The sequence below is a fragment of the Artibeus jamaicensis genome, unplaced genomic scaffold, assembly GCF_021234435.1.
Source record: "Artibeus jamaicensis isolate MK-2021 breed Jamaican fruit bat unplaced genomic scaffold, CSHL_Jam_final scaffold_461, whole genome shotgun sequence".
NCBI classification, from domain to species: Eukaryota; Metazoa; Chordata; class Mammalia; order Chiroptera; family Phyllostomidae; genus Artibeus; species Artibeus jamaicensis.
Window position 1 is genome coordinate 10,656,475 of NW_026522045.1, and position 23,129 is coordinate 10,679,603.

At 41.9% G+C, this 23,129-nt stretch overlaps 1 pseudogene; it reads right to left on the reverse strand.

Moving 5' to 3' along the window:
• Window positions 1–6,408: 6,408 nt before the first annotated feature.
• On the reverse strand, window positions 6,409–21,670 carry LOC128626218 (RNA transcription, translation and transport factor protein-like; annotated as a pseudogene).
• Between the last annotated feature and the right edge of the window lie 1,459 nt (window positions 21,671–23,129).

The following is a 23,129-nucleotide window of genomic DNA, read 5'->3' on the forward strand; positions in this document are numbered from 1 at the left end:
TCCTTTATAGTTACCACAGGTCCCCAATCACAAATACCTGAGTAGGTCATTTTCTATTTGATATGCTCAAACACAGTATAATTTCTAAGGCTTTCCAAGGGAGTGCAAACACCTACAAGGAATGAAATGGAAGCCTGCTCAACATAAGTTCCTCCTGCAAGACAAAAGTCAGAAATACTCAGAACATTTTTGCTGAATATACCCAAATATTTTCATCTCATTTGGAAGGCATAAGTTGTCCATAAATACTGTTTTGGAAAGATGACTTTCAGGTCTTCTTGAGGTTTGGCGGTCCGTTGTCCCTCCAGTGCTTTTATTCTGGTGTGATGAATCCACGGTTTCATTCCTGCCAGCCTCACCACGGTCGGGGTGGTGAGGAGTACGTCCCAAGGTCCAGTCCACTTTTCTTCTGGTTGGCTCTCTGGAGATGCTGTCATCCAAGTCTTGAGTAGCACCTTATCTGCAGGCTCGAATGAATGCAGCAAACTTGTGGGGGAGAGGTCCCTCATACAGGCAAGGTCATTAATTACAGCTAAGGCCTGACTTAAATGTTGTACATATTTTTTAACCTTTGCTTCTTGATCTATATACATATCTCCCACCCCAATCTTAGCCAGAAACGGTCACCTGTATACAGTTTCAGAAGGACTCAATTGAATCCCACTTCGAGGAGCCACTCTTATCCTGAGCAGGGCAATAGGCAAAGCTTGATCACAATGAAGATGAGTTTCTTGACATAGCTCGGCTATATTTTTCTTCAAGGTGTGATTCATTTTCTCTACCTTCCCAGAAGCCTGAGGCCTCCACGCCATGTGGAGTCTCCACTTGATTCCTGAAATTTACCAAGCTACTGTATAATTTCTGAAACAAAAGCAGGTCCACTATCACTCTGGATGCTGCCAGGAAGGCCAAAGCAAGGGATTATTTCCTTCAGTAAGGCTTTCACTACCTCCAAGTCTTGTCCATTCTACTAGGATAAGCTTCCACCCATCCTGAAAAGGTGTCAACAAAGACCACCAAATATTTCCACTCTCAGACCCTTGGCATCTGAGTAAAGTCAAGTGGGCACTGTCCTTGGTATTATGGGGATCTGTCCTGCGGTGGTTCTTCTGGCACACAACACATCCAGCAATTACTTTTCATAAGGCTTTAGAAATTCCAGGACCTGTGAGCCACAGTTTGGCATAGGTGGTTAATGAGTCTCTTCCATAGTGTGTGGCCTCATGCAAATGCTTCATGACCAGCTCTACTATATGTTCAGGAAAAGAGTATAGCTCCTTTCTTATTCTTTTTCCATCCACTATCAGGACTTTCTTCATCAAACCCCAAGCCTTAGCTTTCTCTTAAGTCTGCAGTCAGATATTCAGGGTCGAAATGTGACAAGTCTAGGCCAGGTACCAAAGGCATTATAAACGTTCCTTTGGCAGCCTCTTTTGTTGCCTGATCAGCTAGATCGTCTCCTCTAGCCACTGCAGTGTCCTCTTTCTGATGCCCTGGGCAGTGCATAACTGCCACCTGTAACAGTACCTGAATGGCCTCTAATAATTTTGAAATTTCTGCTGCATGCTTATTCTCCCTTTTTTATCAACCTTTTTTCCTGTTGTTCAAGTACATTTTTTTGCCTTTCCCCCCCACCCCTCCCCAGCACCCGGGCCCTCCCCACCTCCCTCCCCTGTTTCCACCCCTCCCTTGTTATTGTCCACGTGTCCTTTATAATTGTTCCTGCAAACCCTTCCCCTTTTTTTGTTGGGAACCTCCCTGCCTGGGTTCAAGAGTTGTAACTGCCCCCCATGGCTTAGGCTGAGTGAGCGACCTCCAGACTGGGATCCACTAAGGAGACAAAGCTTGTGTCCCTGGCAGCAATGCTGCTTCTGCTTCATCCCCTGCCCCCCAACGCTTGGTCGGTTAGTCAAAGATGGGTAAGACACCTCAGAGGAGGGGCAACTTAAGCCAGACAGGATCACTTGGGAGCCTGGCCCTCAAGGAAGGACTCGGGGGGCTGCAACAAAAAGGGAGTGATGGACCCTCCCCCACCCCCAGTTATTCTGACATAGCCTGAGCCCTCATTTCTGTCTGGGAGAAGCACTACCTTGCTCTAATCCACTTGAGCCTAAAAACCTATGATGGGAGAGGAGGTGCAGCCCCTTGCCAGCTAGAGCGGGATCCGGGGTGATTGAGCATAAGATAGAATTTCTAAAGTCCTGTGAAGCCTACTTTGCTAAGAGTGCTTTCATTCATATGATAAGGGTCCAAGCAGGAAATGCGTATGTCTCCCAAAGTTTTTGCAACCCCCTTACCTGACAGACACTGACTCAGACGAAGCCCTCAGATTTCTTTGAAATGTTATCTTCTGTTTGACCCTTGCCACCTGACATGATCGATGAGCTTTACCTGTAATTCCTGTGCGTTCCGAACCTAATAAAAGCTGTTGAAGAAGAGGTTCTTGGTGTTTCTCCTTGGAGAGACTGGCCACCTCTCCTCCCCAAGCAGATCATGTCTTTGTAGTTTCACTTTCATCCATGGTGGATGGGGGGGTGGGGACTTGCTGGCAAAGTTGCCCCCACACTTTTTATTTGGAGGTTAACAGTTCTTTTTCTTTCCAGATGGAACCACGTGTGTGCAAAATGAGGAAAGCTTACCTTGAGTCGATATACACATGCACTCTCTTTTCCTGCAACAATTACAGCGCCCTTGTCAATGTGATCTGTTCAGCTTTCTGAGCAGAGGCACCCAGTGGCAAGGTCTTGGCCACCACTACTCCTTCAATAGCCACAACTGCATAGCCAGCCTCTCTGTTTCCTTTGTCCACATAACAGCTTCCATCTGCACTGAGAGGCCAGTCTGCTTCTTCTAAAGGATGGTCCTGTAAATCAACTCTGCTAGAATACACCTCACCAGTTATTTCAACACGGCCCTCCTGCATGAGTGCAGCCAAATTGGGCTCCCAGAGAAGAGAGGCGGGATTTAACTTACAGTTTTGAGGGAGACATTGGGATTGTCGAGAGCAATGGCTTGGTACCTGCCCATTCTTCCAGCAGTGAGCTACATATTTCCCTTTTGCTCTGGCAAGCTCAACACTTCCTGGGGAGCATAAATGGTGATAGGCTCTCTCAAGGAAAAGTTTTCAGCTTCCTGTAAGAGCTGGCTGGTGGCTGCCACAGCTTTCAAGCAGGCTGGCCACCCCTGGACAGTGTGATCTAGTTTCCTTGACCATTATGTAATGGGCTGTAAAATGTCACTAAGCATTTGGGTGAGGAATCCTAGGGCAATGCCCTGTCATTCACGCACATTTAATTGAAAGGGCTTCAGTACATTTGGAAGCCCCAAGGCCAGTGCAGAAGCCAGGTGCCCCTTCAGGGACTCACAAGCCTGAGTGCACTTCTTTGTCCACTCACACTAAAGGGCCATATTCCAGTACCTTCAGAGCCTCATACAGTGGTTTAGCAGTGGGCTCAAAGTTTGGAATCCAAATGCGGCAGTTACTCACCATCCCCAGGAAGCTCCTTAACTCTTTCCTGGTATTGGGAGGGGTGCTCTGTGGACTTTTGTCACACTGCCTGCACCACACTCAGACTTTTCTGCTCCGGGACGCCTTTCCTCCTTCCCTCAAGGATGCATCTCTTGTAATGCTCTAAGAAAAAAAAGCCATTCCCATTAGGGTCCCAGTTGGGCTCAGTTAGAGGTATTGCCCAAGTAGGGTTGAGAGCCCCATCTGGATTTTCTTGGTGGCACCTCCGAGACTCTTCATTTGCCTTATCCAACACCAGCCTCAGCTTATCCCCTTTAAGCAAAATATTTAATGAGGCTTGATGTCTGCCCAATTGGGATGATGAGTGGCAAAACTGATGCAAACCACATGAGTCATTTTAGCAGGATCATCCCTATGAGAAGGGTTTGAGCTTTCCCAGTTTAACAAATCTGATGTAGTAACAGAGTATGTGCCCAATAATATCCAGCAGGCTGGCCCTCTGGCCCTGCTCCCCCCCAGTGGAAGTCACAAAGGATATTGCTCTGCCCCAGTAGGGGCTTGTCCTTTGCCGAATTTGGTTCCCTGGCGGGTTCAAGAGGATGATACCAGTTCAGGCGCACTTTCCCTGGTTCCCTCCACTGAATAAGGAGGACGATCCCCTGGGGCTGTGGGAACTCTGCTATGCTTGAAGCAGTCATAATATCTAGATCTTCCTGGTCCCTCTCCTATGAGCCTCTATCTTTCACGTGCAAATTCCCTTTTCTCTGGACTATTAATTTGTTTCCTTTTAATTCTGCATCTTTAGCCTATAAACTCATACAAAAGACTTCTAGGTAAGGCATTTTGTCCCACTCCCCTGATTTCTGGCAAAACAACTCTAGTTACAGTATAATATAGTAATTTAAAGACCCATTTGGTGACCAGCACTCTCCTGAGTCCAAATTATACAATACGCAAGCCGAACAGTATTACGCTAAAAACCACATTCACTCTACTCAGACGTTTACAAGTCGACCAACTAGCCAGAACTTGCCCCAGTGGGCTGTTTCCTGGAACAGAGGCTCCCACACCCATTCTACCAGACAGAGCTCCATAAGACAGAAGGTACCTAACCAGATCAGATGTCATTTCCCAGACAGAGCTTCATACAACAGATGGTACCTTAACCAAATTGGAAGATGTCCTTTTTCACCCCACAGAGCTCCATAAACCAATGGTGCCTTAACCAGATCAGATGTCCTTTCCCAGACAGAGCCCAGTAAGCCAGAAAGGTACCTTAACCAGGTGACCTAAGTCATGACCCAGGATTGTAAACTGAACCAGAAAGCACAATGATTGGCTCCAGTGTGACAAAGGATGAGAAGTGCCGGGAGTAAGGGGGAGAGTCCCCAAGTGAAATCACTTGGCAGCTGCTTGGGATTCTCCAAATCCAAACCCCCAGGGCATCTCAGCCCAGGCAGCCAATGGGACTCCTCACCAAATAGCCAGACTTGCCAGAGAATCCCAAAGTCTGTTCCTGAGCAGAGTCGCCAAATACAGAACTGGAAAAGACACCAGTGTTGGTGCTGCCTGTCACATACTGAACCCAATAAGCAGAGACAGGAATTGAGTCTCTATGGGTACTTTATTCAGATGGCGGGGTCATACCCTAACAGACCGTCTTACATTTTCTTTCCAAGCCAGCCTTTCATAACAGGGAAAAAACAAGGTGCAGTGAGGGTTTTTGAAATTCAGGGAAAATTAGGTGAAAGAAACTGCAGCATTCTCACCCTGGGCAGCTAACTGTTCCCAGGGGTGGGTGGTCATCTGTCTCTTCCTGGAACACAATGGCCCAAATGCCTCCTCTTGTTCCCCAGGCTGTGGTCTTTAGTGGTGCCTCAGGAGGTCCACTGTCTCTCCTGGGAGTGCTGAGCCAGCAGCTGGAGTTCCTGAAACAATAGCTTTAACATATGCATTACCTACTAGGTTTGTTAACTGTTTACCTTAAACTAAAATTTCCCAACTCTTGAGTCCCCTATCATTAAGATGTCTGATAATACCAAATATTGAAGAGTATGTGAATAAACAGGAACTCTTATACATTTCTGCTGTGATTGTCAATAGGTACAATCACTGTAGGAAACAATATGACATTATTTTATATATGTGCACTCTACAATTTAGCGGTTCCACTCCTTGGTCTGTCCTCTTGAACATGTGTACAAGGATTCAAAAATAAGAATATGCATATAAGTACTGCATGTAACAGAAAATATTTGGTGGCAACCCAAATGTTTAGTGTTTACAGGAAGGGTGGGATGGAATAGATAGGTGTAAATTATCAATGATGTTGTATTACTTGACTTGGGTGGTGATTTCATGGGCATTTATTATATTATTTATGAATTTTAATATATGTATCATATGTATAGTTTTAAGTATCAAATAGTATATTTAAAGAGTAGAAAGACTGAGTATGAGCCATACCTCTCTGGTAGTGTAGTGGTTAGGACTTAGTTCTCTTATTGCTGTGGCCCTTGGTTTGATTCCCTGTCAGAGTTTAAACTAAGCCTTGTTTACTGCCCCCACCCTGGGAAAAAACTAATCATAAGGAACGATCGAATTCCTTTTTCTCAGTATGTACGCGATTATCGTTTCCAGTAAAGAAATACTGAAGTATTCGATTGTTTATACCTTTATGTTGAAGCAACCATCTCTACACCAGCATGGTAGTTTGTGGTATTCTCAACTCAGATACCATGAGTGATCAGTGGGTTTCATTTTTTTTTCCCATTCTCCCAAACTTTATTCAAGAAAAAGCAGTGGTGGTAAATCTCTATAACAGTCAATGTTCTGGGTTTCTTCCCTTGACTACATGACATTTGATTTCCAAACACATGCCAGAGCATGCATGGCTCCCAATTGTACTAAGTAGGTGAGAGGCTGATATCCTGAGATGTTCATCTTCCAAATTTCCCCAGTCTGTGGTCTGTCTTTGGATCAGCAATAATTGCCTGAACAGCTACTATGGCTTCATTCATTTTTGTCTGCGGCTCTCTGAGCTCTTCTATATGCAGCATTTGCAGAATTCGAGCAGCTTCATTAATAACTGCATCTCCTGTGTCAAAGCAAGAATATGCTTGCCTAAAGTAACAGGCAGTCTCTCTTTTGTTTGATTTTCTTTAGCAGCAGCATCCTGTGTCAGGTGCTCCTGGACCAAAATGCAAATTGCCTTAAGCATTACCAGGTAATCATTTTGGCGCTTAATCTCAAGTTTAGCCAAAGCCATTATGCCAGCCTTCAGATCAAGATGATTACTTCCAATTTTTTTATTATCTATTTCATTGTTGTTCTATTACAGTTGTCCCAATTTTCGCCCCTTTGCTCTCCTCTGCCCAGCCCACCTCCACTCCCGCAGTCAGTCCTCACCCTGTTGTCCATGTCCATCAGTCATTTATACACGTTCCTTGACTAGTCCCTTCCCCTTCTTTCCACCCTGATCCCATTACATCCAAACTAATTAATAGCTGTGCATTATTAGCTGCACTGTCAGTATTTTTTGTATTATCAGGTACCAAGTCCTTGTATTTTTTAGCATTACCTTCACATTCAGGTCTAACAGCTAAACCAAGAATGCAGTCAATTGCTTCTTGCTGATCTTGAAAAGGAGAATTAACACCTCTGAGGTACATTTCAAAGAAACCTCTGAGATATACATTTCAAAGAACTTGGGCCACTCACTGCTGTGGATGTTTCTTAAATTACTTTGTCTTCAGCTTTGTAGTGTCTGATTTTCTGGTTGTAGAGCCCAACAATAAAGAAGAAAATGAAAAAAAAGATGAAAAAGTTATGAACAATAAAATGTCAGTAAATACATATCTGTCAACATTTGAATCTAAAAAACAAAGTAAGTGAACAAGCAAAAGAGAAACAGACTCGTAGATACTCCTGAGATTCAGAGAACATTTTGATGATTGCCAGATAGGAGGAGGTTGAGGGGACAGTCAAAAATGGTGAAGGAATTAAGAAGTCAGATTGGTAGTTACAGAACAGTCATGGGGATGTAAAGTACAGCATAGGGAATATAGTCAGTAACATTCTAAAAACTATGTATGGTGTCAGATGGGCATGACATTTATTGGGATGATCACTTAGTAAGTTATATATAATGTCTAATCACTGGGGTATATACCTGAAACTAATATAATATGGGATGCCAACTGTAGTCGAATCATAAAAATGATTTAAAACTGAAAATAATAAAAATGGATAAATTCTGTTCCATCTTTGCAGTTGAACCTGGCAGGGTTGTGGCACTCAGGGGCAGTCAGCTTGCATCAAAACACAGCCCTGGCTTCTAGCTCTGGTTCCTGGGCTTTGACCTGGATAGAAGAGGCAAGGAGGTGTGGGCAGCACAGTGAGAGGGCCTGATCAGTGTTATTTGTTGTATTTTCAAGTCAAATACCACGACTGATCAGTACTGTGGTTTCCAAAAGTGGTAAATAATTCTTGGTAAAATTTCAAACAAATTATAGCACAATTTTCTCTCAATTGCTGTGGTACTTACATTCTTAGAGAAATTCAATACGTGTTGAAACTTTTTAAAAGTTCTGTTGTATTTGTACTTAATGTAGAGTCAGGTTCTGGACTCAGATAATTGTAATCAGGTTTTGTACCCACTCGATTATCCAGAAGAGAAAACAGGGAGGGGAAAACATAGGTGTACAGTTGTGAATATGTGAAACACAGAGTTTATTCTTGTATTATTATTTATGTAATTCTTGTACTATTATTTTTAAATTTTATTTTAATTGTTGTTCAAGTACAGTTTTCTGTCTTTTACTCCCATCCCAGCCCACCCACCCCGTCCTCCCCAGCTCCCTCCCATTTCCACCCCTCCTAGTTTTTGTCCATGTGTCCTTTACACTTGTTCCCGTAAACCCTTCCCTTTTTCCCCTGTAATTCCCTCTCCTCTCCCCTCTGGTCACTGTCAGCCTGTTCTCTATTTCAGTGTCTTTGGTTATATTTTGCTTGTTTGTTTGTTTTGTTGTTTAGGATCCTGTTAAAGGTGAGATCATATGCTATTTGTCTTTCACTGCCTGGCTTATTTCACTTAGCATAATGCTCTCCAGTTCCATCCATGTTGTTGCAAAAGGTAGGAGCTCCTTTCTTTCTGCTGCGTAGAATCCCATATTATTTTTCATACAAACAACTGCAAACCTACTTTTGTCCCACTCTGTATTTGAAGGACTTATGGGACAATTGTTTGGTTTTTTTTTTGTGTGTGTGGGAATATTGTGAGCATTACTGAAGTCAGGTATCCTCCGTACCAACTCATGGTAATGTCTCCCAATCAATGATTTTTCAGTTGCTGCCTAGAAGAAACAGTATGACCAGAATCACAGCCCTGGTGGAAGGGGATAAGAGTGGGAAACCACCAGCTTTCCAGTGGTTTGGGCTCTTGTATGAATAAGACAATTGGCTCCTCAGAGGAGTTTTCACACCTGGCCACATAGGACTAATGTGAAGGGGAAAGGGGTTGTGGGGAAGAGAGTTAGTTGTGGCTTGGTAAGATAAAGTGGGCAGGATCCTGATGCAGAAGAGGGCAGAAAAAAAGTTTCAATACCAGGTCCCCAAATTGGGAAAGTTACTCAAGACAGTGTGCTACAAATCTTCTTTTACCTAACACTGTAAAACTCCTCCATGAGGGGTTGCGAGGAAGGGACCCAAAACACGAGAATACTCCAAACTGGGTCAGTGGAAAATGGACCTCACAGTTACACAACTTTATTCAGTGTGTGAGGATGTTGTACCCTGAGCAAAAGGGGCAACAAAATCAACATATGACTTTTCTGGCAATGCCCACAAGTGACACTAGGAAGGACTCCACCAGTTTTATGCTTCCTTTACAGATATTTTCCCAGAAATCCCAGCTGTTCATTGACCTCAGCTTCAGGGTAAGGGGCAGGGTGAAGAAGGAAACAGGCTTAACAGGTATGGAATTGAGCTAAAGGATAAGGTGGCTTAGAATAACCTAGCAAGACAAAGAAAGCATTTGCTACAGGAGTCAAGGACCAGAGATTGGCTCCATTTGTGAAAACTGGGCACCCTAACTCAGTTTAAAATAGCCAAGCACTGGAAAGGCACATAGTATGTGGTAGGGAATGACAAGAACAAGTGCCAGTATATAAAGTTTAGCCTGAGGGCAGCCAGGAATGGGGGTCGAGAGCAGCTGTCAAGGTGATATGTTGTAATAATCATCTGTCCATTAGGCAGCTGAAAGGGAGGGGTCAGGTAAATACACTAGGAGGCCACACATTGGCTCACAAGAAATAAGTTACAAGTTATGTTAAAAGAAGGAATATGACTCTCTATTGCAAATCAGATTGGAGGAAGTGTTGTCAACAAGGAAGTTGATCCTTGTAGAATCCACAGTCTACAGTGGAAGGCTTCCTCCCCACATACCAGAGTTCATTCAACCCCACCACTCACTGAACAAAGAGATAATCAGTTGGCATATTGTCTGGCAGGGCAAGTTGCAGAGTAGTGCATAGTGTTTTACATAAAATATTTTATCTACCATAGGAAAAACAAATACATGCACATTTGTAAAAATATAGAGAAAAGCATGAAAGGATAGACACTAAACTGTTAACACTGTCTAATGTAGGGGGTGCGATTGGCGATGGAGGTGGATAAAGTGGTCTATTTTTTTCTTCATATTCCTCTGTATCACTTGTTCAATTATCATATGATTAAAAAAAATTAAATCCACTAGAAAGACTTGTGCAGATCACCTACCTCCCAAACCTCCCTGTAATAATGAAAACCATGGGACCACCTCTTTTCGTTTAACTATCTCATCCTTGGTTTCTTTAATTCCTCCTGTTTTTTATTTTTCCTTCAATGTTTTCTTTTCCTCTTCTTTTAGCAAATGTGAATGTATGTCCAATGCTCCACCGTCTGCCCCTACATGTTTTCTTCTCCATTCTTCTCCCTGCATCCACTTTCATGATTTCAGTGATCATTTCTTTTTTCTTTTAATTTTTTAAAAAAATATTTTATTTATTTATTTTTAGAGAGAGGAGACAGGAAGGAGATAGAGAGGGAGAGAAACATCAGTGTGTGGTTGCTTCTCATGTGTCCCCCACTGGGGACCTGGCCTGTAATCCAGGCATGTGCCCTGGCTGGGAATGGAACTGGCAACCCTTTGCTTCACAGGCCCGTGCTCAATCAATGATCATTTCTATGTTGATGCATCTTAACATCTAAGCAAGCCCTCTATGACCGAATACCTACAGGCTCATAGCAAACACTTTTCAACCAAGTGCTTCTGCAGTCACTGCTTTCAATTCTACATGCTCAACCTTCCCCATTCTCATTTACCTTTGATGGCTCCTTCTCTCTTGTCACCTAATGCAACCGAATATCCTATTTGATGTTTCTTCACAATGTCTCCTAGATGCATCCCTCTCTACTTTCACTACCCAAGTCTGATTCTCAATATCTCCCACCTAAACTTCTAAATGATTTTCAAGGTGTGCTTCATTCAGTCTCTCCTCCTTAAATCCCTTCCATACTGCCAAACGGCTGTTCGTGACAACATCGTGTGCATCAACTAATTTCTTGCTCAAAAACCTAATAATAGCTTCCTATTATTCACTGATTTGAATCAAAATTGCTGGTTTCTAAAACCCAGAACACTCTGGCCTTTGTCTTTGTGCCCACCCATGCTTCACCTAGTGATCATGTTCATATTGTAGGGGTAATATTGTAGCAGGCACCTAAATGTTAGCCATGACTGTGGTAAGTACTCTCTCTAGACTATTCCTAATTTCTCTCATCCCTTAGATCTCCCATCCCTGACCCTTGCCCCTTGGTTTTGATACCTTAGTGCAAATCTTTTCTCTGACTCACTGTACTCAGCTCCCTACTTGGCCTTTGGTTCTTCTGCATACAGCTCTGGCTTTAACATCACCTTCCAACAGCTTAGGGAAAAAAGTTTGTTCCACCAACATCAGTCCCGAGGAACCCTTCCAGCTATACAACTCATCCACTTCCTCCTAGTTGTTCCCCATCAGAGGAGCTTCTTGGCCATTGCCTGTGTATTAAACCTTCCATTTCAGTAAATCTTGTTACTCATTGAGTACCCCACACACATGCACATACCTCTCTCATCCTCGTGGTGAGCTCTCTGTTTTTTCTAATCCTTTAATATCCTATCCATCTGCCAACGCTCATCATATCTAGTCTGTCTGAATTCCTTATACTCATAGGACTGTCCTCAGAGGGGCTTGGATAACGGTCAGCAGATCAGAGTCTGAGGTTGGGTTTTAAGAGGCCACAAAGGCAGACATACTTTTCCAGGTTGTCCAAACCAGGAAGTGGAAGAGAATGGTAGGTCCATTAGATTGTTAGATATTGGAAGTAATAGCAGGTCAAAAAAAAAATGAAGAATTATCTTGGAATAAGGAGTGTGGTAGAATATTTGCCAGGGACAATGTTAGAACATCCATGGGTCAGTATATAGGATGGCAGAGGCATTTGGGTGTGATATGTTGGCTCAAAATTTCTATTTTGAAACAGATACCAATTCCATGTCCTTCTTGCCTCCCAGGTTATGACATAGAACTTCTTTTTGCTGCCCATTTTGAATTCTCCTCTGTAAGTACTTTGTACCTGCAGTCTGTGTTTAATGATCAGCTGCTTCTTTTATTTTGTCCCTCTCTCTAGATGTCACTCAATTTTTCCAGTCTTAATAACTTTGTTGGATTTTGTTATAAATTTAATGGTGAATATAATTTGTATGCAGTAGATTTGATTAGAGAATATAAAGGAAGAGTTATTGGAGAGTAAAATAAAATTATTGCCAAATTTAAAACTTCAGTAGGGACATGGTCACTGCTGAAAACAAAATTAATTTTCCAAAGGATGGACTAGAGAAATACCCCACAATATTAGAGTGAAAGCCCTGTGAAATTGAAATCATGGCTGAAAAGATAACAGATATACTTATACCCTGAAAACTTGATATACAAGTAATAAGAATTCATGAGTGACAAACGATGATCAGATATAAAAGTAATAATTGAGGAAATGATAGAAGAAAACTTCCCTGTCCTTACAAATTCCACAGAAGGGGAAAATCTTATAAACTTTCAGACAAAGAAGAAGCTTTTTTCTTTGATTCTATCAAGAAAGAAGCAGACTAGGACAAGAGCTCTCATCTTCCTCAGTGAAAGCAAGAGGATGATGGAATAATACTCGTATACAACTGAGAGAAGAGGGATGCCATTCAATAATTTTATACTCAATCAAGATATCATTCATCTGTCTGGGCAAAACATATTTTCAGAAACTGAAGGACTAAGAAAATTACTAAAGAAACTAATCAAATTAAAATGAAATTAAAGATTTCAAGATAAGTAATGACTTAGGGCTCCAGAAATAGTGGTTATAGTATATGAAGCTAAATATAAGAATGATGATGATAATGTGACAGTTGACTGTAGTACATGTTAAGTAAGAGTACTTGAAACAAACAAAGAAAAAATATATATATCTTCCCTTGGAATGAATATACCATATATATATGGGTGTGTGTGTGTGTGTGTGTGTGTGTGTGTGTGTGTGTGGTATATTCATCCAAGGGAACACTTTTTTAATCCGGACTGTAGCAATTACTGCCTAATTGTAATCAATTGTATTCAGATTACAATTAGTCATCTGTAATCAATTCACATTGCAGTAGTCACAGACCTCCATAAAATGTGTGGCACAATGAGGGGGACATGATTATTTAATGTTAACATATATAAAGAGAAACAGATTAACTATGAGTGATTAAAATAAATGTAACTGCTAGCAAAACAGAGCTATATTTAGAGAACTTCTAAATTCCTTGGGGAGAGGGAGTGGGACAGGGGTAAGGAAGTTTTTAAAAACTCGATACATCTAGTAAAAGTAAGGAAACAAGAAAAGTAGAAACAAGAGTATAACAAATAAAATGTGAAGGAAGGGATAAGATCAAATATATCTATCACAATAAGTGAGGATGGATTATATTGCCCTTTCCTCAAAAAATGAAAACGACTCTCAATTTTGGTTTAAAAATAAGTAAGTAAATAAACAAATATGTTACTTATAATGACTATTCCTAAAAAGAGAAAGGCTGAGTATAAAGCTAAAGAAAACTATATCACACAAGCACAAACATAGAGCAAGAATAGCAATATTAAAATTAGAAAAAGTGAAATTCAAAGCCAAGTGAATTACGCAGAACAAAAATGTGCTCTTGTAATGATAAAAGGCACATTCCACAGAGAATTCATGTCATAAACCTTGTGTGTTAAACAATGTAGCAATGAATACATAGGGGAAAAACTAGGAACGCAAAAACATTTTAAAAGAAAGCCATAGTACAATGGGAAAATTATACTCTTCTTTGGCTATTTAACAAGCAAAAGGGACAAAAATAAGCAAGGATATAAACAATCTGAGTGATACAATCAACAAGTTCGATTTAATATAAAATTGAACCTTACAGAGAATACGCACTCTTAACATATGTATATAAAACATTTCTAAAAATCAAACATGTCCTTGGCTAAAAAGAAAGCCTAATGACTTCCAAAAGGTAGGAATTTATAGACTGCATTCTCTGACTAAAATAAAAGGAAAAGAAATGAACGAAACAGATCATTGCCAAGTCTGGTGTGGTTCAGTGGACTGAGTGCCGGCCTGCGAACCAGTGGGTCACGGGTTTGATTCCCAGTCAGGGCACATGCCTGGGTTGCAGGCCAGATCCCCAGTTTGGGGCATCTAAGAGGCAACCAATTGATGTAACTCTCACACACTGATGTTTCTCTCCTTCTCTTTCTCCCCCTCTTCCCCACTCTCTAACAATAAATAAATAAAATCTTAAAAAACACAAATGAACAAAAAACAAAACAGATAACTCCCCCAAATTTAATATTTGGAAATGAAGAAATACTCTTCTGAACAGTCACTGGCTCAAACAGGAAATCAAAACTGAAGTTACAAATAATATAGGAATTAATTAAAGAACATTACACAAAATAAAATCTATGAGTGTGGTTAGAGTTAAACTTTGAGGAAAACATATACCGTCAAATGTTTTTATTATTAAAATAAAAGTGAAAATAAATGAACTCAGAATTTAACTTAATAATAGGAAAACACTAACTTAAAGTATTAATATTAATAAAGAGAGGAATGAAAAGAAATAGAAACTACCACCACCACACAGACCCCCACTGCATCCTTCACAAGCACGGACACACAAAGGATAATGAATAAAATGAAAATCAAAAGATCTATAAAATAAGCCACCTCCTTCAGCAACCTAACGTTTTTAAAAGAGCAAAGATTAAAATGTACACTATTAGTAAGGAATAAATGAGACATAGCCACTTAAATCAAACTTTGAAATAATTTTAAGACAAAATTATAAGCAACGTTGTAAACAACTTTGAAAATCTAAAGATAATTAACACATTTCTAGCATGACATGAGTATCATAATTAACTCAGAAAGTGGTAGGAAATCAGCACAGACCAGTAACCATAGGGGAAAAATGGAAATTTCTGAGTTCTATCTACCCTTCAAGGAAAAAAAAATTCTGTATTACTCAAGCTGTCCCAGATTTGTATAGATGGCCCCAATTTCTTCTACACATGAGCTTTAAATGTGACAACAAAATACAACAAATAAAAAACTGTATATAAACCACTTTTGTACTTATGAATATGGGTACAAAATGTTTTAGTAAAATATTAGCAAATAGATTCCAGCATAGTAGTAAAAAACTGATTCATCCTGATTAAGCAGGACTTATTTGAGGAATGCAAACAAGGTTAAATTGGGGATATATTAATATCATTCATTACATACACAAATCAAAGGAGATGAATGTTATATAATTGCATCAAAAGGTAACGAAGCTACTTTTAATATAACTCAGCAGGCATGGCTAATAAGGAAACCTCTAAGAAACAAACTTAGGTGGAAACTACCTCAGACTGATAAACTGTTTAGCAAAATCCAATGAATACTCTGGGAATTACTGTGAGTAAAGTGGCAACATCAGGCCTTATGCTCCTCCAGACTTGCTTGGGAAAGACCTTGGTCTTCCACAGCAATGAAACAGAAAAGTTAAGGTAAAAGGAAAACATTGCGTCTGTTTGGTAGCTGTATGGAACTGTCTATGGGTTGGGCCATCTGTGATTGCCACCTGCACAGATAGAACTAAATATATGCTAATGCAACCATTGCTTTTCACTGAGAAAGAATGTGCTTTGGCTAGATGACAGGGATCAAACTGCTAGACTGTGCCACGACAACGAAAAAAATTCCAGATGGATCAAATATTTTAATTTTCATATAAAACCTCAGAAGAAAATAAGAAGAATGTTGTGTATAACTTCGGAGTGGGAGAGGCCTTCTTAATTGAGACAGGAACTTAGCCACAAAGACTGACAAATTTGACAACATACTGTGGAGCAAAAGACTGTGTAAAAATCCCACTGAGAGAAAATATCTGCAACTCAAATTAAAGAAAACAGATCAATAGCCCTATAATACAAAGAACTCCTAAAATTATCTAAGAAACAGCCTACAACCCAAAGATTATAGCAGAGGTTGAGAATGGGCAAATAACAGAAGTGGAATATAAAGAACATATGAGAAGTTTCCAAGCTCATAAGTTGCCAAGGATATAAAATATTATAAATGATGGGACAGCATATCTTTTTTTCTCCTCATATGGGCACCATTTAAAAACAGTGATACAATTAGATACTGACAAGAAGATGGGAATAAGACAACTCTCCTACTTTAGCAGACTCCCTTATTTCTAGCAGGAGAGTGAGTTGCCAAGACCATACTGTAAGGTAATGTGGTAGTAGTTATCAAAAATTTTAAATGTACAAGCATTTGAAGCATCACTCAGTACCATCAGAAATCGGGTTGAATGGAAATCTGACAACTCTGGAATTAAAGAAACCACATCCATCCAGACTGGTAGGAGGGGAGAAGATGTGGAATGGGCTGGCCCCCTCACCCATGTGTGGTGGATAAAAATTTGGGAGGGAAATCTTGGGAGCAAGGAGTCCCAGCCCTACGCCAGGCCCCCTAGCTCAGGGTTTCACTACCAGGGAGATAAGTCCTCACAACTTCTGGCTGCAAACCCAGCAGGGATTGCTTGAGTGGGTAGAAGAAACTGCTGGAGCCCCAAGTAGTTCCTCTTAAACAACACACACAGACTCACCTACTGAGAGTCATTCCCTGTGAGCTCCAGCACTGGGCTAGCAGCTTAAAAGGCACCAGTGACATACTGGGAGAAACTGAAGTGTCTGGCATGAAGGCGAGCAGAGGCCATTCTCCCTTTGCTAAGCCTCCCCCCACAGAGTTGGCAAGCTGGTGCCATATCTGAAATTCCACCCACCTGGCTAACACTGTTTGATGCACCTTGGAGATCCCCGGAGGCTCTGCCCCATCCAATGTACAGGTCCCCCAAGTTGCTTTTCCATATGAATGGCTGGTTTGGCTCCTAAATCCTAACAAACAAGCAACATCTGGTTTCAGTGAGCCCTTGTGGGCCAGGTTAGACTCACAGTTCGAGAATCTCCAAGCCCAGAACAACTAGCAGCCATCTCAGATTGCTTTATAGCTCAGGCAGGGTGCCTGTGGCAAAACACAGGTGGGGGCTGACCTTGGCCTGCACCACTTGAAAAACCTCAGGGCCAGCACACCCAGTGGATAGCTACAGACCATGTTGGAGCACCGCCACCCTGCCCCTGCACAGCTGCTCCACCACAGAGAGTGAAGGTTGGTGGTCAGTGGTCGCAGACAATCTTTGCAGCTCACTGCCTGGGTAAATTCCTCCCATTGGTCTGCCAATAACAATCAAGGCTCCACCACAAGAGGAGGGTGTACTCAGCCCACATGAAGTGTGCACCTCACTATCCAGCTTGGGTGAAAGGGGAGGCCGTACCACTGACCCCTATAGGACACTGACTACATTAGGCCACACTACCAAGACATGGAGTCAAAGCAGCTCTACCTAATACAAAGATACAAACACAGGGAGGCTGCCAAAACTAGGAGACAAAGAAACATGGCCAAAACGAAAGAACAGATCAAAACTCCAGAAAAAGAGCTAAACGAAATGGAGTTGAGTAATCTATCAGATGCATGCTGTGAAACACTGATTATAAGGATACCCAGAGAACATAGTGAGAACCTCAAAACATAAAAATGATCCAGTCAGAAATGAAGATACACTAATTGAAATAAAGAACAATTTACAGGGAAACAATAGAGTGGATGAAGCCAAGCATCAAATTAATGATTTGCCACATACTGAAGCAAAAAACAACCAATCAGAATAACAAGAAGAAAAAAAGAATCCCAAAGGTGAGGATAGTATAAGCAGACTCTGGAACATCTTCAACCTTTCCAACGTTCATATCTTAGAGGTGTCAGAAGGAGAAGAGGAAGAGCGAGAAATTAGAAATCTATTTGAAAAAGTAATGAAGGAAAACCTCCCCAATCTGGCGAAGGAAATGGACATGCAAGTCCAGGAAGCTGAAAGGGTCCTATGAAATGTTGTATTCAAGAAGAAACACACCAAGCACGTCATAATTACATTAGCCAACATTAAAGATAACAAGAGAATCTTAAAAGCAGCAAGAGAAAAGGAAACAGTCACCTACAAAAAAGTTCCCATAAGACTATCAGCTGATTTCTCAAAGGAAACCTTATAGGCAAGAAGGGGCTAGAAAGAAGTATTCAAAGTCATGAAAGGCAAGGACCTACATCCAAGATTGCTCTATCCAGCAAAGCTATCATTTAGAATGGAAGGGCAGATAAAGTGCTTCCCAGATCAGGTCAAGTTCAAGGAGTTCATCATCACCAAGCCCTTATTATGTGGAATGTTAAGGGGACTTATCTAAGAAAAAGAAGATCAAAAACTATGAACACTAAAATGACAACCAAACCTAAAAAACAAAAGCAAACTAGGCAAACTAGTAGAACAGGAACAGAATCACAGAAATGGAGTTCACATCGAGAGTTATCAGAGGGAGGGGTGGAGGAGTATGGGGGGAGAAGCACAGGGATTAAGAACCATAATTCGTAGATACAAAATAGACAGGGGCAGGTTAAGAGTAGTATAGGAAATGGAGAAGCCGTAGAACTCATACGAACGACCCATGGACATGAACTAAGGGAATGGGAATGCTGGACGGAGGGGGGTTCAGGGGTGGGGGACAAAGGGGGAAAATGGGACAACTGTAATAGCATAGTCAATAAAACATACTTAAAAAAAAGAAGGGCAGCCCTGGCTGGTGTAGCTCAGTGGACTGAGCACGGGTCTGCGAACCAAAAGATGGCGGTTCAATTCCCCATCAGGGCACATGCCCGGGTTGCAGGCCAGTTCCCAGCAGGGGATGCACCAGAAGCAACCATACATTGATAAGAAAAAAGAAGGGCAGATGAAGAGCTTCCCAAACAAGAAAAAACTAAAGAGGCTCATCATTACCAGACCATTGTTATATGAAATGTTAAAGGGATTTATTTAAGAAAAAGAAGATCTAAACTATGAACAATAAAATGGCAAAAATAGTTATCTGTCAACGATGGAATCTAAAAAAGAAACTAAGCAAAGTAGAAGAACAGAGACAGAATCATGGACATGGAGAGCCTTTTCATAGTTGGCAGATGGGAGGTTGTTGGAAGAGAATGGGTGAAGAGGCAGGGGATTAAGAAGTACAAATAGGCCCTGGCTGGTGTGGCTCAGTGGATTGAGCACTGGCATGCAAACCAAAAGGTCAGTGGCTGGACTCCTAGTCAGGGCACATGCCTGGGTCACAGGCCAGGTCCCTAGTTGGGGTTGCTGTATCTCTTGCACATCAGTGTTTCTCACCCTCTCTTTCTCTACTTCTTCCCATCTCTCTAAAACTAACTAAATACAGTCTTTTTAAGAAAGAAGTACAGATAGTATAGGTAGTTACAGCATAGCCATGGGGATGTAAAGCACAGCATAGGAAATGGGGTAGACAAAGAACATATGCATGACCCATGGACATGACCAATGGTGGTAGATGGCCTGAGGGAGTGGGGGCATGGTATGCTGGGTGGAGGGGGCAAAGGGGGAAAAATCAGGACAACTGTAGTAGCATAATCAATAAAATATAATTTAAAAAAAACCAACAAAATAAAAAAGTAAATAGGCAAAAACAAAAATAAATTAAATGTACAGCCATTTGACCTGGCAAACAAGCCTCTTCCAGAAATTTAGCCTAATGTTATTTATTCAAGTGACCAGAGGCCTGTGCCCAAAGATGTTCACTGCAGTTGGCAGTGAGAAGTAAGTAAAGGTAAACAATGTGAAGAAAAGAATTGGAAGGTACATCAAAACAGTAATTATTAAGTTCTAGGACAGCCATACACTGGAATACTGAAGTGCTAAAATAGAACATGAGTTATAGAACATAAGACGTAGCGTTGTAGCTCTACATCTGTTGGACAGGATAATTGTCCATGATATATTGTTGTTGTCGTTTAAAAATGTGCAGAGTATAATGCTATTTTTATTTTAAAGTAGGTGGGGGGAGGGGCCTATGTAAGTGCATTGAGTAAAGTGCAGAGGATGACCTTCCTACATTCGCATGTAGTGCCCTTCTGAATTCTACTCATGCAGTTCATAAAACATTTTGAGTAACTAGCAACAGCTGAACATTTATATGGTAAATGTGTTCTTCTCTATTAAACCAAAATGCTTCACTTCTGTCACAGGTTTGTGATATTGTGGCTATACTGGTATATTTACTAAAGGAAAATGTAATAAGCCACAAGTGTTGAAAGAATAGAGAACATGTACAATTTTGGTAGGGTCTTCAAGTCCAAAGAAAGCCGGTATGAAAACTTAAACCACATTTTGTGTGTGTATTAGTATTCTCATGGAGAAAAGTGCGCAAGTGGTAGGGGACTCAAGAGTTGGAAAATTTAGTTTAAGGCAAATATAGTTATAAGCATAGTAAGTAATGCATATGTTAAAGCTATTATTTCAGGAACTACAGATAAGGCCCATCCTGGCTCCTGTGAGAGACAGCCAACCTCCTGGAGCACTCCTAAAGACAACCACCTAGGGAAAAGTGGAGGCATCTGGGCCCTCGTGTTCCAGGAAGACAGATGACCACCCACCCATGGGAACAGCTAAGTGCCCAGGGTGAGAATGCTGCAGTTTCTTTCACCTAATCCTCCCTGAATTTCAAAACCCCTCACTGCACCTTGTTTACTCCCTGCTATAAAAAGCTGGCTTGGAAAGAAAATGTTAAGACAGTTTTTTTTTCAGGGTGTGAATCTGCTGTCTTCTCAGATCACTGGCCATCTGAATAAAGTGCCCATAAGGACTCAATCAATCCCTGTCTCTGCTTATTGGGTTTGGCACATGACAGGCAGCACGAGCTCCAGTGTCTTTTCCAGTTTCAAAGGACGCATAAAAACTATCAACACTGGTTGTACTCCAGGGACTGTATACAAGGAGGAAGTTACTTTTCCAAATGCATCTTTGAGTGGCTAACAGGCATGTAATCTAAAAATCACTTAGCAGAAAGAATTCAGGAAGGCGAGAAAGAAAGAGCAGGCAAAAAAAAAGCACATGAAAGAAAAGAGGAAAAAGGGAAATGAAAGCACAGGGAAGGGGAAGGGAGGGGAGAGGAGGGGAGAAAAGAGGAAAGGAAAAATGAAAGGAAAGAGAAGACAAGAAAAAAGAAAAGGAAAGTAAAGAAAAAAGAGAAAGGAGAGGAGAAGAGGAGAGGGGAGGGGAGGGGAGAAAGGAAAAGGAAAATGCATGGTAGATGTGGATGGTGTTGTGGTGTGCAGCGATCCAGGCACTAGAGGTCGCCTCAGCCCGGGAACGCTAATCCCCGGGCTTTGCAGCTTCAGTCTCCAGGGGCCAGCACTGGCAGGCGCTCCACTAAGGTGGGAAGCAGGACCTCACAGAGTAATTATCTGAAGCAAGCCTCCAAATGCACGCAGATGGGTGCGGTTGCGGCTGAAATTAGAGCGGAAAGGACGGGCAGATGGAGTCTGCTGCCCGAGCGCGGGAATGGTCTCGCAGGGGATGTCGCTGTGGAAGCTCCAACTGCACCACATCCTGCTGCACTGCTGGCAAGGGCCACCCACCCCTTGAGCCATCGAACCGAATGAACTCCAACAGGGCAAGTACCTCTTCTCACAAGAGGGTGAGAATCTGGAAGAGGTGAGGTAGCTCATGTGATCAAAGAAGACAGGATTCCCTTTCTGCTCTCACTGTGCCCTATCCTTTAAAGGGGATTTGGTGGAAGGCTCCACTCTTTGCGCCCTGGGATGGACAGACCCTGGGGCTAGGGATGGGAAAAATACTACTGGGGAGAGGGGGAGGCCTGACTCTGGGAAGAAAGTCATGGAGCTGGAGAGGTCTGCTAGGAGCTCAGCCCCCTCATCCTGCCAACCCTGATCATTCTCCTTGGGGCCTTTCACACCAGGGAAGAAGACGGAAGTTGAGCTCCCAGACTATGGATTCAAACCTCAGCTTTGCGACTTGCCAAATGTGAGTTTAGGCAAGTTTCGTAGTTGACCTCTCTGGGGTTCAGTGTCCTATTTGTAAAGCGGAGACAATAAGATTATGACCCCTCCCACAGGGTATTGAGGAAGTAGAGAAAGAAAAAGACAGAAAAGAGATTAAAGATGATAATGTATATGAATTATTGCACCTGAGGAATGTTAAGTACTCAATAAATCTTATTATTAGAACATTAATTGATGTGTCATTTATGTACAGAGCCCTAGACTAGGTCCTGAGACCTAATAGCCACAGGGGCTCCTTCCACCATCTCCAACCCCTCCCCATGTGTTCCTCCTGCCCCAGCCAGTGCCAGATCTAAAATCCTATCTTAGAGTGTTTTCAGGTCTTTGCTCATTTTCCACCAGCCCACCGTGCCCCCTCACACACTCACATTCCCTTGGGGCACACCTTCACTTGGATAATGCATGAGTTCACATACACACACCTCCTCTCTTTCAAGTTCCTGTGGACCCAAGAAAGGATACCAAACACCGAACCCCATTTACTGGGCCTTTGGGGGTACTTAAGGGAGCCAGCAAACAGCAAATACTTAGCGTTGGCTTTTTTACCCTTCAGGCATCTGCAGCTGCTGGGTGTAACCCTAGCCCCCTCCTCTGTGAAATGTGTGAGTGTGCTATGGTCAAGCGTTCCACCTATTGGTTCTCTCACATTTCTCTCACTTGATCCCTCTCTGCCCACATTAATCTCACATAAAGGGAACTTGCTCTTTCAAATCCAGGTGGACTCCCATAGATGGCCAAGTGTGATAATGGTTAACCAACCATCCATTGCTTCCATGCCTTCAGAACATGCTATTCTATAGATGAAAATGTGGGGTGTAAGAAGGAAGCCAAGGGTTGTATCTTTGACGCTCCACTGGTTTTGCCAATGTATAAATATGAGGCATCAGAATATGACCAAATGTTCCTAAAATAGAACCTGTACTGAGGCTGTACTCTTGCTTGGGTATTCTCAGAACTGGTTTTACTCTCTAGCTTCAAGTCTACCTGTGCAGAAGGTGGTGAGGAATTCTCACTTGACAAGATGTCG